This window comes from Haliaeetus leucocephalus, unplaced genomic scaffold (assembly GCF_000737465.1).
Source record: "Haliaeetus leucocephalus isolate CR32 unplaced genomic scaffold, Haliaeetus_leucocephalus-4.0 Scaffold858, whole genome shotgun sequence".
Classification (NCBI taxonomy): domain Eukaryota; kingdom Metazoa; phylum Chordata; class Aves; order Accipitriformes; family Accipitridae; genus Haliaeetus; species Haliaeetus leucocephalus.
This window is the reverse complement of record NW_010973294.1, coordinates 1,404,607-1,420,067: the sequence shown is the minus strand read 5'-3', so window position 1 is coordinate 1,420,067 and position 15,461 is coordinate 1,404,607. Positions and strand designations below refer to the sequence as shown.

Sequence of the window (15,461 nt, the reverse complement as noted above, 5' to 3'; positions counted from 1 at the left end):
TTTTTCTTCTTTGACAATTACTTGTCAGAAAGCCAGCAGTTTCTATTTTGCTCCGTGAAACTGAACTTCTATAAACATTAGTGATTTACTCAGAACCTCCCTTGAAATTCAATAACCTTCATGCCACATAATCTTATAAATGTATTTAGTGAACTGTTATAAGGGATTACCATCTGAAAATCACCAAAAAGCTAGTATTTCACCTAGACAAGTGAATTCAGATCATTAAAAATCTAATAGGAATCTCCTCTGTGGTCAGATGATTGCTTTAACTGTTACTGAAGGTATAAAGAAGTGATTTAAGTCAAATTTTAACATTTCATTGTGACACAGACTACACTCATCTTTGGTTATGAAGCCTCTGTTGAAAGGTGGTGAGTCACAGGTAAAGAGGCTGTAACCTTTAGCTGAGGAACAGTAACTTCCTAAATAGCGTTCTTCAGCCAAGAGTGATCATCTGACACCACCCTTCCACTTCAGATTTAAATGTCCTCCCCTCCGTTACAGACTTGGCATTTCTCTCATGTTAAATCTTATGTTCCTTCTTACTGAAGTCAAGCCTGTCTCTAAAATTCTGAAATTACAGCAGGAGTATAAAATTTGTATAAGAAGTGTTTTATGCTTCACCAATCAGTCTTTGACACAACTAATTTTTTTTTTTTTTTTTAACCTTCTTCTTGCTTCACCTGTTAGTTTTCTGTTAGAAATTCTGGATTTTAGCATTTGGTAAGTCAATCTTTTACTCTCCAATGCTGGGGTTTTAGCTAGACTAGTTTGGTAGGTTTTTTATGTCTTTTTCCCTTAAATTAGAAGGTGCGTATTCTCCAAAATAACGTAAAAGTATGATGTGAACATCGTGCATTTGCCCCAAGGTTTTGCAAAAATGTTTTCTCAGTGGAACATCTGTCAAGAAAAAGGAAATACATGCCTAAGAGCACTGGAATGTGAAGACAGGGTTTAAGTCAATGTGGCTAGTGATGACCTTGATCCAAGGTCTTCTATATTCCAGCCGAGTACCCAAGCTATAAGGTGGTGTAAGCGGCTCCCACTGCTCCTCTCCTGCCTCGACATTGCCCTCTTCCTTGTGCTGGTGTGTAGCTTTTTGGGGGTGCACAGCGATCTGGGCAAAAAAGGAAGGAAGGAAGGAGGGAAGGAAAGAAGGAAGGAGGGAGAGACAGATGGATGGGGTGGGGTGGGGTGGGGTGGGATGGGATCGAATGGGATGGAAGGATTGGAAGGATTGGTTGAGAGGGAAAGGTGAATGCACTGCTGAGCTCAGCAAAGGTGTCTTGGGGCTTTAAAACAGAGGGCACTTAAAGCTCCAGGTGGATTTTCCTGGAGGAGGCTTAGGAACAGGTTCAGTTTTTAACAGTTGCATCTACCAAACTGGACTGAACTGTCTGTAATTCAGCATGGCATGTTGGAAACTAGTGGTAATGGTAAAAGGAGCAACAGTCCTCAGCATTTCCTCATGTCCAGGAAACTCTTTCTGAAGCCACAGTTAAATTTATGGCCATACGATGAAGCAGAGAGTTTTGGAGAAAACATCTTTATTCTTAGGAGCAGTAGTTAGCATGGATGATAAGCTGTGCCCTGGCACTTCTCCTGTGATAATTATCAGCAGCACCAGCCAACTCTAAGTCTTACATGCATAATTCAAATGTTTCAGATAATTCCTGACTTGAACTTAGAATGTGAATGCTCTGGACTGTAATTTTTGGATTCACGATTTTTTGTATACTATTTTAATTTTTGAAAGCTGGGGAAACAGTGTCCATTTGGGAAGTCAATAATTTTTGTCTTTTTTTCCTAGTTTTTAAATTGTTTTTATTGCTAAAAAGATTTCAAAACTGTATAGTTTTACAGGTCTGCATTATTTAATTTTATGATTACTGTTATATTTCTTGAATACATGTTTGTTAGATAAAAAATGGATACTTTTGTGGTTATTATAGTTTCTAGGGATTGTCTTACATGACAAATTGAAGCAACTTTTTAATATCAAATGCAGAGTAGATTATACTTACCCAATTTTGTAAACACAGTAATTTATAAGGTATCAAATTTGCAGATATTTCTATATATCATTAACCTTTTATTTTTATATTAAGCTGGTTTTATATTTATATCAAGCCACTTCTAGGTCTTGTCTAAAATGATCTGTTACATTATGAAGCCTCTTCTTGATCCAGTAACTCCTTCTGTTATGGATGTAGATAAATTTGTTCATCTCAAACTAACGTGTCATTTATAAAAGCTTTTCCATTAAAATAGAAAAGTGGCTGTTATCCATGAGGTTTCTGACAGAAGAGAAAATTGAGTTTTTACACTCATTTTGAAAAGTTGACTCTGTAACTCTGCTGTGGTGTGTCATCACTCAGACAGCTTCTGATATGTATTTTCAAGTATAATAGGACCTGAGCATTTAGAGGAGGGGTTTACTCCGTAAGGAGCATCTGTTGAAGTCTGCTCTCAAAGATTTTTTTTTGATCTCTCTATTGACTAGGACCATCTTGGTGATTTCTTTCTGTAGATCCTATGCAGCATTGCTGATTGCTGCCTCACCCTTTATTTTGGTACTCCTTCACCATAAATAGCATATGGGGCATTAGGGCTACAGCTGCCCTATTTCTTCTGTTCAAGATGTTCCAAATGTGCTGCACATCAGGTTGATCCATCTAGGTGGAGAAGCTCAAAATTCAAACAGATTAGCTCACCTGAACTTTTTGCTGCTCTTAACACAGAAGGGCTTGGGCATGGCCAGAAGAGAAAGTTCGGTCTGTGTGACTTTAATGCAGCCCAGTCTTGCAGCTTAGTACCTTCTCCTTGCACTTTGCAGAAAGAGGGACATGGGGAATGTTTGATAGACTTAGAGAAACAAAGAGGTAAAAGAACAAGACAAATGTGGCACATCTTCATTAAGTGATCTGATACAGTCCCACTAGAGCATTTTGCTGCTAGTCCTAGTCTCCCGAGTTGTGCACTTTACATTACAAGATTGTCGGTGCTGATGATGACTAAATAACGAAGCGCTCCCTTGGCAGCAGTAATAAGAAATATTATGTTTCCTTGTCCAAGTGTTGTTATGATAAGAAAATGTTATTTCCTATCAACTTTGATAGATTTTTATAAGTTCTCATGAAAATTTGTCACACAACTGCACATAGGTTTCACTAAAAACAGAGCCCCAGTATTTAATTTGCCAAAACTGAAACCCTCCTCTTTTACTTGCAAGAAAGGTTTGGGTTTTCATTCTGCTTTTATGTTAATCATTAAAACACAGTGTTAAACAACAGTTTACAATGGACACTCCCAAACATTGTTGTCTTAGTTATCCCGAGTACTGGAGGTGCCAGCCTCTCCCAACATGTGCTTGTTAGGAAAGTGATATGACAGTAAACCCCCAGAGGACCTCAGTCACGTCGAGTAGACCCCGTTTCTCCAGCCTCGAGCACTTCTGCCCTACTAAGTTGCTATCTGTCTTCTAGCAATGGGAGAAGCTGAGCCAGCTAATTTTGGGAACCTCTGCCTTGCCTTCAGGGTTCAGGTTTTTTGACTGTTTTCAGAAGAATCTGAAAATGGTGATGAAAGCAGAAATTCTCTTGGGAAAATTTCTTGTTGAGAAAAACAGCCTCTGTATCATCAAAATGTTTTTGGTGAAACATTTCAGAGTACTCACATGCACATAACTCCAAGTGAAACTATCTGCCACAGTGTCTGCTCCTTTCCAACTGCATCACATGGCATAGATTAGTTTGGTGGCCACTTGTGGCTACTGAGATTTTGGATCTGTGCAAACACAGATAATACTGGCTTTTCATATCTGTGTAAAACCAGCTTGTAATTGTGCACAGCTACCCATTGCCCTCCCTTTATTCTGATGATGTCTGTGCAGTGAATACCTAAATCACAGACTGGGTTAGGGACTGCATTTATTCATTTTCACAGAGCTAAAAGTCTGTGGTGTTCACCTCTGCTTGGGGACTCTGTTGGGTGAAATACTAGACATAAGAACAGCAGCACTTACATGCTTTCTCTGTTCAGTAAATATTGCTCATGGTATAAAGAAAACAGAACTTAATATGTTTCCTCTGCCATTATCATGAATTATTAGGTTTTTAAATTCTATCTGTGCTGTCTGCAAGAAGGTTTTATAATTTAGAAGAGAGTAGCAATTTGAGCAGGATAGACATGCCTCCTATCTCTTTCTTTTCTTTAGATTTTTTTCCCCGGCTAATGTATTCTGTGGGCTTTAGGGATGAGACAAATTACTCTGTGTTGGCGACAAGAGCAAAATAAATGAGACTTAGCTGCACAGGAAAGTCCGACTGCATAGCCCGATAGTGAAAGCACTTGTTAGTCGGGAAGGAATGGTGCTGTATGTTTGGTGTCCTGCTCCCAGGACTCCTTCGGTGGTTTACATGCTGTCACTGTATATAAAAATAAAAAGCAAGCCCTGCAGGCAAGAAATACAAGCAACTCTCCCAATCCCAGATAAGTCCCATAAGCAGTAAGCTGTAGACTCATGCTTCTGCTTGTGCTCTCTTTTTGACTCACTAAATACAAATTTTTATTTTTTTCGTCTGTGACACAGCTTTAAGGAGAAGCTCTCCCCCTTGGTATCCTAATAGATAGGAGGTGCGAGGAGAGGAATGGATACCTCGGTAGGCAGCAGGAGGGGAAATTGAACCTTATTTCTCTGTGTTTGTAGTGGGTGCCTTTACCACAGTAATTCATAAAAAGACTAATTATTTTTTATATGTGTGTGTCAATCTACGGTGCATGTGCACATTTGTACAATCATCTTTGGGAAGATACTTGTGGCCACTCTGCTATTCTGTGGGAGCCCAGTCCTGCTAGATGTGCTCAGAGCTTGCTTGGCAGATATCAAGGAGGTACACATGAAGGCAAACTTTATATTTGAACCAGTTTAGGCATGAGCTGAGTACCAAGACTGTTAACACGGGTCTGTTGGCAAAGTGCAGTGGCTGTGTTTGTTGACGTTGCAATACTATTCTTTCAGGCATTTAAGGTGCTGATTGATGTGGCTTTGAAGATTGCTCCTAAGGACCAGTTTAACAAGGGACACATACTAAAAGCTTCATTCAGCCTGTGCTGTAGGCTTTTGTCTTTCAGACAGCTCTAGGTGTTACAACACTGCATAAAATGTCTAAGGGCAGCCATCTCTTGCAGCGATCCATCTGTGTGACATGAATTTCCTCAATACCCACTCTGGCCAAGTCCTGTGCTTGCTACACCAGCAAATTCACATGTGCCTGGGGAAGAAGCCAGGTAGTAGCATGCCACTGTGGGTGATAGTGAGCTGTTAGAGTCCACTGTTATATTAACCAGGCTCATTGTGACCAGTGGTCTTCGCAGACAGTTCACCCATGGCCAGAGACCGTTTTGAGTAGGTAGGTATGTAGTTTGCACACAGCTGCCCTGTTTCAGAGCCAAGGACACTTTACTGGAGGCAATCCTAAGCCAGCTGCCTTCAGTGCTGGGAGCATTATAGGACACACTCCATTTACTGGTGCAGATGAAGACCTAGGCTACAAGAGAGTTTCAATGAATGTCAGGGGAGAGGTGGCTGATAAGTGGATTCTAGTCTGATTTGGCAGCTCCATCCTCTGCTCACTTGGTAATGTTGGGGCTCTGGAAAGAAGACACATTGTCTCTGAAGAATGGTAGTCTGTGAATTATTTAGGTGCCTTGCTGACCCTGGAAGATCTCCACTTGTGTGGTGTGAATGAAACAGACTCTGGCTCTGGTCATGGATGTCAGAAATGTCTTCCTGTGTGACACAGGACAGGATTCTTGGTACGTTGTTGCTAATACCATAAACTGTGAGTTCTGCCTGTGCCAAAGAGTTTTTGAAACTCTCTACCATCTCTACCATGGGATTTGGGGCACCCTTGTACTATACTGTGTGAGGTATCCTGTGGTTTAGAGAAGCTACAGGCAGGGTTATTCCCAAATGTGAGGTCACCTGAATTGCCTGAGGGAGCACATTAGGGAGTGGTAGAAAAATCTAGTGACTCTGAGGTGTCCCTAGTGAAGTCCCAACTAGGCCATTATTGTGATTCTCGTGAGTCTACTACAAGGTGAAATGACATTGGGGTCACTGTTGTTGTGTGCCAGTTGGAACATCTACATACTTACAGGAAGGTGACAGCCACACTGTTAAGCACTGAAATTCCATCTGAGGTCCATGTAAATATGTCATTTTCTAGATTCGGTCATTAACTTTTCTAGTTCTTTTCCATATCTAGGGAAAAAAACCCAAATTATTGATCCAGATGGACAATGAATTAAAAGAAGAGAGGGCAGAGTGTGACAAAAGCAAGGTAGATGATAGCTAATGCCACACGAGCCAACAGCTTCACCTACGTGGGAGTGGTGTTCCCTCTGAGATTCTCCCTTACCTACAGCACAAAAAGGATAATTTCTGCTAAGACAGGAACATTTTACATGTCCAAGAGGATAATATCATTTTAACATTGTCTGCTGTGTGATAATTTTTCATTTATATATACTGGGCCAGATGTTTAGCTGACAAAAGTCAATGTAACTTCACTGACTGCAGAGGAGCTGCACCAAGCTGATGATTCAACCTTTGTTCATTTAATTGTTTAGATTTATATTTATTAACCCCAGCAGAGAATGTGGTTTTCATGACTGGTGTAAGGGATTATTTTTGTACAGAAAAGATGGATTCTACTCTTAGTGACACCTAGCTGCATCTTGTAGGTGAGGATTGAATCTGGCCATTATGTGTAAAATGAAATATTTTATGTGAAAAACCCACCTAAGATAATACTTTTGTTGGTATTTATAGGGCCATGCTTACTCCATCTGCTTCAGTTATAAATATTTTAAGTGCATAATTCAGTAAATTTTAGGGTTTGTAACAATGTAGTAAAATCAAGTAGATGTGTAATAAATTCTAGTAAGCACAGAAACTCAGTTGTTTCTCAGCAGGATTCTGTTTAGCTACTTGAAAATGTCTTGCTACAGCTGGAAAAATATTGAACCAAGTTTAAGCTTTAACAAGTGTGCTGCTGAGAAAGTTGATTTTAGTATCTTTAGAACAATAGACTGGATTGTCTATGAGTAGCAGATGTGTTTGCAGAAGAATTTTAATCTGGCTTTTTCTTTTTCTTCTTTTTCACTTAACGTTCAGAAATGCAGAATTACCTAAGAACCACATGCTGATGCAAGGATAAAGGTTGATACTTCTTAGCTTCCTCCATTTCCACACCCAACTAAATCCACCCTTGAAATGCCATGAGAACAGTGGGAAGAGAGCCATTAGGCTGCCACCATGTCTTTCTGATTTGCACTTGCCCAAAGTAACCTAGCAGCTTTTGGCAGAATGCAGATAGCTCATTTGGCTGTTGTTTTTGAAGCAGCTTACTCCAAGGTCTCCCAACATTTTCTACAGCCTTTCACTCCCTGAGCCTACCTCCATGCCTCAGGTAGTGAGGAGGTCCCAGCAGTCTTCCGTAATTCCGGCATTAGAGAACTCCCAGGAACATACCCAACAGCCACATCTGGGACTCTTCAGAGCCTGCTCTACCCCTTTCAGCGAAAATCTCTCTCCTTTAGGAACAGATTGAGGAACTTGCACTCAGGTGTAGTTGAGACTAAATCTAAGAAAACAAGGACATAAGGGAGGGAGGGAGCATGGTGATAACTAATCAGTAACAATAGCAAGGTTTGCATGGCTTTGCTCAATCTAGGTAAGCGTCTATTTAAGACAAATTTTGTATTTAAGTAAATATTGGCAAGCCTTAGAGTTTCCAGCACACAAGAATAAAATAAAGCTTATCTTCATTTGGTCTGTAGAGGTATTTTTGTATTATAAGAAGGTTTTACAAATATTTTCTGAAAGTTTTTCCAAGTGCTTTTTCATTAGAAGGTCCGCATGTTGACTAGTAGCTATCTTCAGATACCAGTGTACTGATAATGCTGTCAAAGGCTACACCCAGGAACCGTAGTTTCAGAATTTTGCAGTATTTTTCTCTGGTGAAGCCTGGTGCAAATAACAAAATATCAGGTGTTCTGTCTCACCCATAATTAAACAGTGGATGTTCTGTTTATGTGTTTTCTTACAGCTGGCAGCATTAGAGAGACAGATCTTTGACTTCCTTGGTTTCCAATGGGCTCCTATCCTTGGCAATTTCCTACAAATAATAGTTGTCATTTTGGGTTTGTTTGGAACCATCCAGTTTAGGCCTCGATATATAGTCGTGGTAAGTCTCATTTATTATCTATTATTTTTTTGCAATTGGTTTTAAAACCTGTCATATTACAAAGCAGAATTTTCGTGGTTTCAAAACACCAGATGGTATTTCTGTAGAAACTTTAGAGGTCTCCATGTCTTTTTGCAAATTTAGGACTACTGAGTGGCATTTCTGAGATTTCGGAAGCTATCAAGAATGGGTAACCTAGAAAAAGTACTGCTGAAATTATGACCGTGACACAAGTTCTTAGTAAGATTCTTTAATGAATGAAATACCTAGATGGGTCATGGGAACATCTACAATTAGACTATGCACAAGTGAAGAAAAGAAATACAAATTGTTGTTCTCTTTGCAACAGACAAGCAGACAACAGACAGCAATGGCCATTTAAAAAAAAAAAAGTAATGGTCAAGTCCTTTTAAACAGGGAGAAGCAAGGATTGTAGAAATTCCTTTGGTCCTGTGACCCATGGGTTCCAAAGAAATTTCCTTCTCGCATCTAACTTTGCCAAGACCTGTATTTATGGTCTTGACCCTACATTGTTGTAAATTATCTCTGATGTTTGTAATGAAGCTTCACAGATTTTTTCCCCATGTTCTCAACATAGCCAGGAATAAAAAAACTTTCAAAGCTGTGAAGGAAACTGCCAACAAAAAATATCCCTTTGCCTCCTCCATAGTCTCTCCTGAATGGATGAATATTATGTCTTTACCTGGCAGTGTCTGTATCTGGAATATTTCAGTTGTGTTTTCAGTAATGGATTTTAAGTCTAAAGTTGCTTGGTTTGGTTTTTTTGTCACAAAAGAGTGAAATAAATGTCTACTGAGGAAAACTCATTAAACAAATACTTAAAAAGCTTCATCTTTTCTAGTCAAGCCTGGAATCCTGTAATTCTTTGTCATGTCTTAAAAGAAAAAATGAACAGAAAGTGCACCCAAGTTTCTTTATACTCACATTAGCTAAGCTTCACAAGCAGACTATAAGTAAATGAAAATGGATTGATGTAAATAATAGCACTTTTATACGTTACCTGTGGTTGGAGAACTCGGCAGCAGTGTATATACATCCATATAGTGATGACTCACCTTTCTGCTTCATGTTCTCCATTTCATACATAAGACATTGGAAGCAAGTGAGGGTAAGCATCTGTAAAATTATGTAGGAAATTCATGTCTGAAGTGCAACACCACAGAATCTCTTGCCCCTCAGGTTCAGCACTGTTGTTCAATGGTGGAAGCTGTGCTTTAGTTTTCAAATGAAACGCAACAGATGTTAACTGTTTCTGTATCTTTTCCAGTGTAAATGAACATTTTAGACTATATTAAAGTTGTATTAAATTAGAGGTAGAAAACCTCATAATTAAAGAAAGAAGCACCTCAAGAAGATACTTTATCCTCAGATTTAACTGAACCCACATTCTGATTTAACTTTAAGCATATATTTACAATCTCATGCTATAGTAGGTGCAAATACTCACTACTTGGGAAGATCAATACTTCGGAGCAGCTTCTATCCTTACTAATGTAAGGTTTCCAGTGAAGCAGGAATAGTTTGAGCCAATCCTGAAGTCTGAAGAGTGAAAGTACACAAGTTGTCCGGAACCAGCCTTACAGCTCAACACCAGCAGAAGGGGGTGGCTTGCATACCTCCCTATTCTCACTGCTCTTCTCCCTGGCCAAATACTTCTCTAAACCCTCTCCACCAATTCCGGCAGCAGTTAACTGGACCCTTCAGTAAGCCCATTCCGCTCCTAAGCTGTCAGAAAACCAACCTAGCAAAAAGTGGAGAGTTTTTTGCCAGACTGGTGAGCTGAATCCAGTCTGTGAGGTTCCCGGTGGGTGCCAGGGCCAGCACAAGGCAGGCATTGGGACTGTGTGGTTATGAACAGCAGTGCGGAGGCGGAGGGGAAAGGAGGAGATGCAAGACTTCCCTTGTTGCTAGCTGCAAACTTGTCAGTTCAGCCTCTTGTCTAACTTCACCCTCAGGCTGAATTCAGTGAATACCTCAAGCCAGCATAACAATAATCCTCCCTTTGCTCAGCTGCTACCTTTAGTCCCTGTGCTGTTCCTTCATTTGCACCAGCACAAACGTCAGTTCAGCGACTTGATAAACTATCAAACCAGAACAGATCCTGCTGAAAAGCAACCATTTTCTTTTCCAGTGTTTTTAAGTGTGGGTCAGCTCTCTGCCCTGTTTCACATGTTCCAGCGGAAGGGAGGAGGTGCGAGAAGGCAAATGGGAGCAAGTAGCCAGAGGAAGGGGAAAAGCGCATGGAGTCTTTCTGCAGCAGTGCAGGGTGACACCAGCTTAAAGTGCTCGTTGAGCTATAGCCTGAGGATCTTCCAGGCTTTACCTAACACATGCTCCCCAGAAGCCATGCTTCCTAGGGCTGTCCCATCTGCAGCTGGGCTTTGCCAACTGTCCTCAGAAGCCCTAGAGGAGTCAGCGGTACAGACAGCAGACCCCTACCAGTGCCAGCTCCAGGCTGTCTTTGCTAAGGCAAAAGGGAATCCAAAGGCACCTCTCCCAAGGAAAGACATAGACTGCCTCCCTGCTTCTGAAACCCTTTAAAAACACAGTACACCTGTTACAGTGGTAAACTTTTACTGCTGGCTTCAAATATAAAGTGTGTTTAATGCAAATCTTCAGTAGGGTCATGAATTTCAGTATTACTTAAACACAATGCAGAGAGATTCCTACCCGGGCTCTGAGTGGTGAATTGGGCTCCAAATTCATTGAGAAGCTTCATGGGCTTCTGAGTCTATAGCTGCACCTTCAGCCACATCTAAGTCCCTGGATATGGTAGAGGTTGGTGTCCCACATTAGAGCAGCAATTTGGTACTGTGGCTTTGACAGAAGAAATATGTCAACTCATGCTTTTATGTCCTCTGATTGCTGAAGCCTCTGGTTTAGATTAAGCTAAATCCAGTTTAACCGGAAAAGTAACCAAATACTTGAAGAAAAGTATGCTTAGCATCCATTGTCTTTTCCTTAAGACTTCCCTGGAAATTAGCTTTGCTACTGCAGATGATCCCATTGAAATAAAAAAAAAATGAAGTAAAGAAAGAATCGTGTCAGATACAACAGTTTGCTTCTGTAAACTGTCTACACAAAATTGATCTGGCACACGTGGGTGCAAATTCTCCCCATAATACTCTATCGTACTCTGGAAGGGATCTTGACTTAAGCTGACCAGCTCTAGGGTCCTTGGTCTGACCTTAAGAGAACTTCTTTAATCTATCTTATCTTTTGTGCAATGAAGGCTGTGCCTGAAGGTTTCCCTGACAATAGAAGTTACACAAAAGCTTTCACTTTGCCACCCTTTGCAGCATATGTCATGTTCTCTCCCCTCAAATTTAACATATGGCAGGAATGGGAAAGTAAGTGAATAAATGTATTACATGTAGGGCCCTAACTTGAAGCACATCTATACTGCAGTCAAATATGAGACTAGTTCTGCAGGCACAATTGAGCAGGCTTTTGGTCCAGGTACCTAGAAGCCAAGGAGCTCAGTAAGGGCTGTGATAGAAGCTGGATAAACACAAAAGCAGTTGGATACCTCTAACTCTTCCACTGTCACTGAACCCAGGATAGCTAATTTGTCACTAGCATTTAATGACTACATAAGCTGCAGTCATTTCTTTGACAGCAGCAGAAGCATAGCCATTGTAGATTAAAAGTCTGAATAAAGAATTGAGGTTTGTTTCATAGTTTGAGTGATATAAAATTTGGTCTGAGAGCTTTCTACCAAAAATATGCCCCTCCCTCTAAGAGCTGCCACGCAATGACTGAGTCATGAAGCATCTCTGTCGAATACAATTGTCATTCCAAGTAGATAAAGATAGTGGCTCATGTTCTCTGGCTACAGTCCTTCAGATACAGGACTATAAGGATGGTGATTCTGAAATAAATCTGGAATGTCACTCACTCATAGGTAAAATGCTGAGGCCTCAGATCTTAGAAAACACAGAGAGAGAGAGGGAGCAACAGCATTAACTCCAAGTGTCCTAATTAGTTTAAATTTAATAATTATTTCTAATAGGTCTTGTATTAATTAGTAATCTAGATCAATTCTTGTGAACTATTTGTCCTGTCACTAAGCGGATATGCTATTTTCACTACTGGAATATTTTGTGGCTGAATTAAATCAGTACAAAGTTCCCAGGAGACATAAAAGTGCAGAGCTGATTCCTAATTTTCCCATATTAGCTCATTTGAAACTTACCCAAACATTTGCAAAGAAGAAAAACCAGCTACATTTCAGTTCTAACTACACTGTAACACACCTGTCATGCAGCTCCAGAGCTCTGCTGTGATTCATTTCCCTGTGCATGCTTTTCCTTTCTTAACAGAACTTGCTATCACCAGCAAGATTTTCAGGCTGTTAAAATTGATTAAAGATTATGACAAGATATTTGTTAAAGCTGGGGGTTTTTTCCCCTCTCCTACTTCTGATATGGGACTTCAAAAGCCTTCTGAATGATGAGTCATGTAGCTAAAATGGCAGAAACCTGGCCCAAAGCTGAATACAAATATGTTAATGAACAGTGAGAGATGAAAATAATACACTTAAATAGGAGGAATATAAGGTGGAAATCTCTGCTTTACTTGCCTTAATTTATTGCATTAAATAATATGATATATAGGCAATGTGTACACCTGAAAAACTGGGATGCAGTTTCTTAAAAAAAAAAAAAAAAAAAAAGCAGAAGAAAGGCTATACAGAATACTTTACACAGTATTCAAGCAAATGTTATACAGACACTCAAAATATGTGTGAAATATTAGGCATCCAAAATTACTCCTTGAATATCCTTCCTGGTAAGTCCTGAGTTGTTACTGTTCCATCACGTTGATTTATGCCACTTCCCTTGTTGTCTTTCACAAATATGACTTAATAGGGCTCTGTAAGTACTGATGCCTCTGAGGCACAGCCAGGTATTACAGGGGGACAATCTGATGACTCAGTAGTTGCTGCCTTTCCTTTGAAGTATCCCTGAGCCAACATTTATTTCCCCTAATGCCAAGACACTGTCAGAGGAGGTGCTGCACTTCAAATTAACTATACAATTGAGACAGTTTATTCATTAAAGCTAAATGTATCCCACAATCCTTCTAATATTCAAACTTAGAAATTTCCCTTTTCTCTTTTACCTTTCAGTTTAAGAAGCCATCCTTTGCATTTTTCCTTAACCCTTTCTTTTTGTGACATTGTGTCCATCTAATACCAATGATTCAACTCTAGAAATGGTTGTATTTCACTGGTATATGAAGGTATCTCTGCATCAGTTTAAATATGAGCTGTAGAGTCAAAAGAGGTATAGAAATATCACTGTTGTAGAGAGGCTGGCATTAAGAAAGGGGATCTGAAAGGAACCTGCTGGGTTGAACAATAATTTAATAGACATTTAACCAGAAAGGTTTAGGGAGTACTCTCTCCACATAATTCATAAGACTCCAAATGCTTCCTCACACCACATAGTATACAATCCTTAGTGCAAAGCACCAAAAGCAAGAAAGTATACGGTGCATCATGGAGAGAAATCAGCAAAGATTATCACCAGTGTCCTAGGTCCTTCTAGCAGAAGGAATCTGTTAGGTGAAAATGTCCAGGTGATTTTTAAGTAGAGCATCATATGGGGTATAAAATAAAAACCCCAACTCTTCTTATTGCTTCAACTTGTGTGGAAAATTCCTTCTTCATGCCAGATATGGTGAGGGTTGTGATGAGACCAGCTGAGCCTGGGGGGACTGAAGGTGGCAGGCCAAAGAACTGGGGCAGGAATCCCTGGGTGTGGGAGAGTAAGAAGTAGCAGGCACAGCTGGACCATCAGGGTAATGCTCAGGACACAGGACGGGAGAGGTTGAATGGCAGGTCAGGGCATGAAATGGGTTAGGTGAGGTGCCTTGGGAGGGAAATGAACTCCGAGCTTCAGTGTGAACCTGATGCTTCAGACCCTAACCACTCCTCCTCCGACAGCAAATGTCTGCCAGCGTGTGTGACACCTTCCCCTGCCTGTTGTCCCCTCACAGAACGGGTGACGACCTGGGGCTGCAGGCAGTTTCTCTGCCAGCTCAAAGGAGAGGTCTTTGTAATGGATCTGAAAGTTAAGCCTCACATAGCAACCCAAGCAGGTGTTAGTGTGTTGCCACATAATGGAACGTTGTTACGGTTTGGGGTTTTTTAAACCTTGACGGCATATACATGTAAATTTACATACATAATGTTCAGAAAGTATTACAAATTTTTCAGGAAGAAACACTCAAAAATTAAGAAAAGCTGTTATTAAAGTCCTCCTCTGCAATCCTAATGTGATCCTTTTATATATTTGCAGTTTTGTACTGCGTGGATGCATAACAATTTTTTTCTGAGGGGCACCTCAGTTGGAATAGAAAGGACAGACATTTGGCAGTTTTCTGGTGATAGTAGCTATAGAATAGAAACTTGATTTGCAGAAAACAGAAGACATGGGAAGAATGAGGCAAGTGACAGCAAGAATAAAAGGATTGCTTTTGTTGTAAAGCCCGCTCCGGGTAGCTGAGTTTTATCTCTGCTCTCAACTTCCGAAAGGTTTTTTGACACAAAGCGAGTCACTTAAAACAAACTTCTCACATGCTTTGTTTTCCCTTTGCATTCTGGGTTCTTGTCTTGAGACCTTCTGGTCTGATTTGCACAAGTGCCGAATAGCTCAGTCACAGGGAGCTGAACACTGAGCTTATAAAGCGCTGTATAACCCCAAGTGTTCTGAAAAATGAAGGCTTAAGCATCTCAAGTTGGATGCCTATAATGTATGAATACTTCTGAATGTAATCTCTGCATGTATCAGAACATCATTCGCATTCTGAGAGCTGTATCATTCCTTTATAACATAAAATAAATTAGTTAATGTTTGTGCAGCGCTCACACATTACAGTGATGAGCATCTTAGAAAGCCTCATGAGGAGATTAATATTCTGTCCTCAGAGCAGGGTCTGAGTGACAAAGAGAAATGAAGTATTGAGTTAGCTGTTCACAAAATATATTGAGTAAGGTAGGGTCTTTTAAAATAAAAACAAACCTATGATGAATTAATTCATGTTTGCATTGTATTGCACATTCACAAAAGAGAAAAATTAAGATGGCAAATATAACCAGAATCCTGACATTTCCTGATTTTGCTTTCTTGCTTTTGCTGTCTCAAAACTTTTCTTTTAATGCAGTCTTCCTTAAGTACC

The 15,461-nt window shown here is 40.1% G+C and overlaps 1 protein-coding gene across 1 annotated transcript in view; it reads left to right on the top strand.

Annotated features, from left to right (window-relative positions):
* The first annotated feature begins 8,123 nt into the window (after positions 1 to 8,123).
* NKAIN3 (Na+/K+ transporting ATPase interacting 3) overlaps positions 8,124 to 15,461 on the top strand; it is a 194,051-nt gene continuing 186,713 nt past the window's right edge. Inside the window, exon 1 of the mRNA XM_010582892.1 lies at positions 8,124 to 8,255. The gene's annotated coding sequence lies outside the window, so the exon portion shown is untranslated. The remainder of the gene's footprint in view (positions 8,256 to 15,461) is intronic.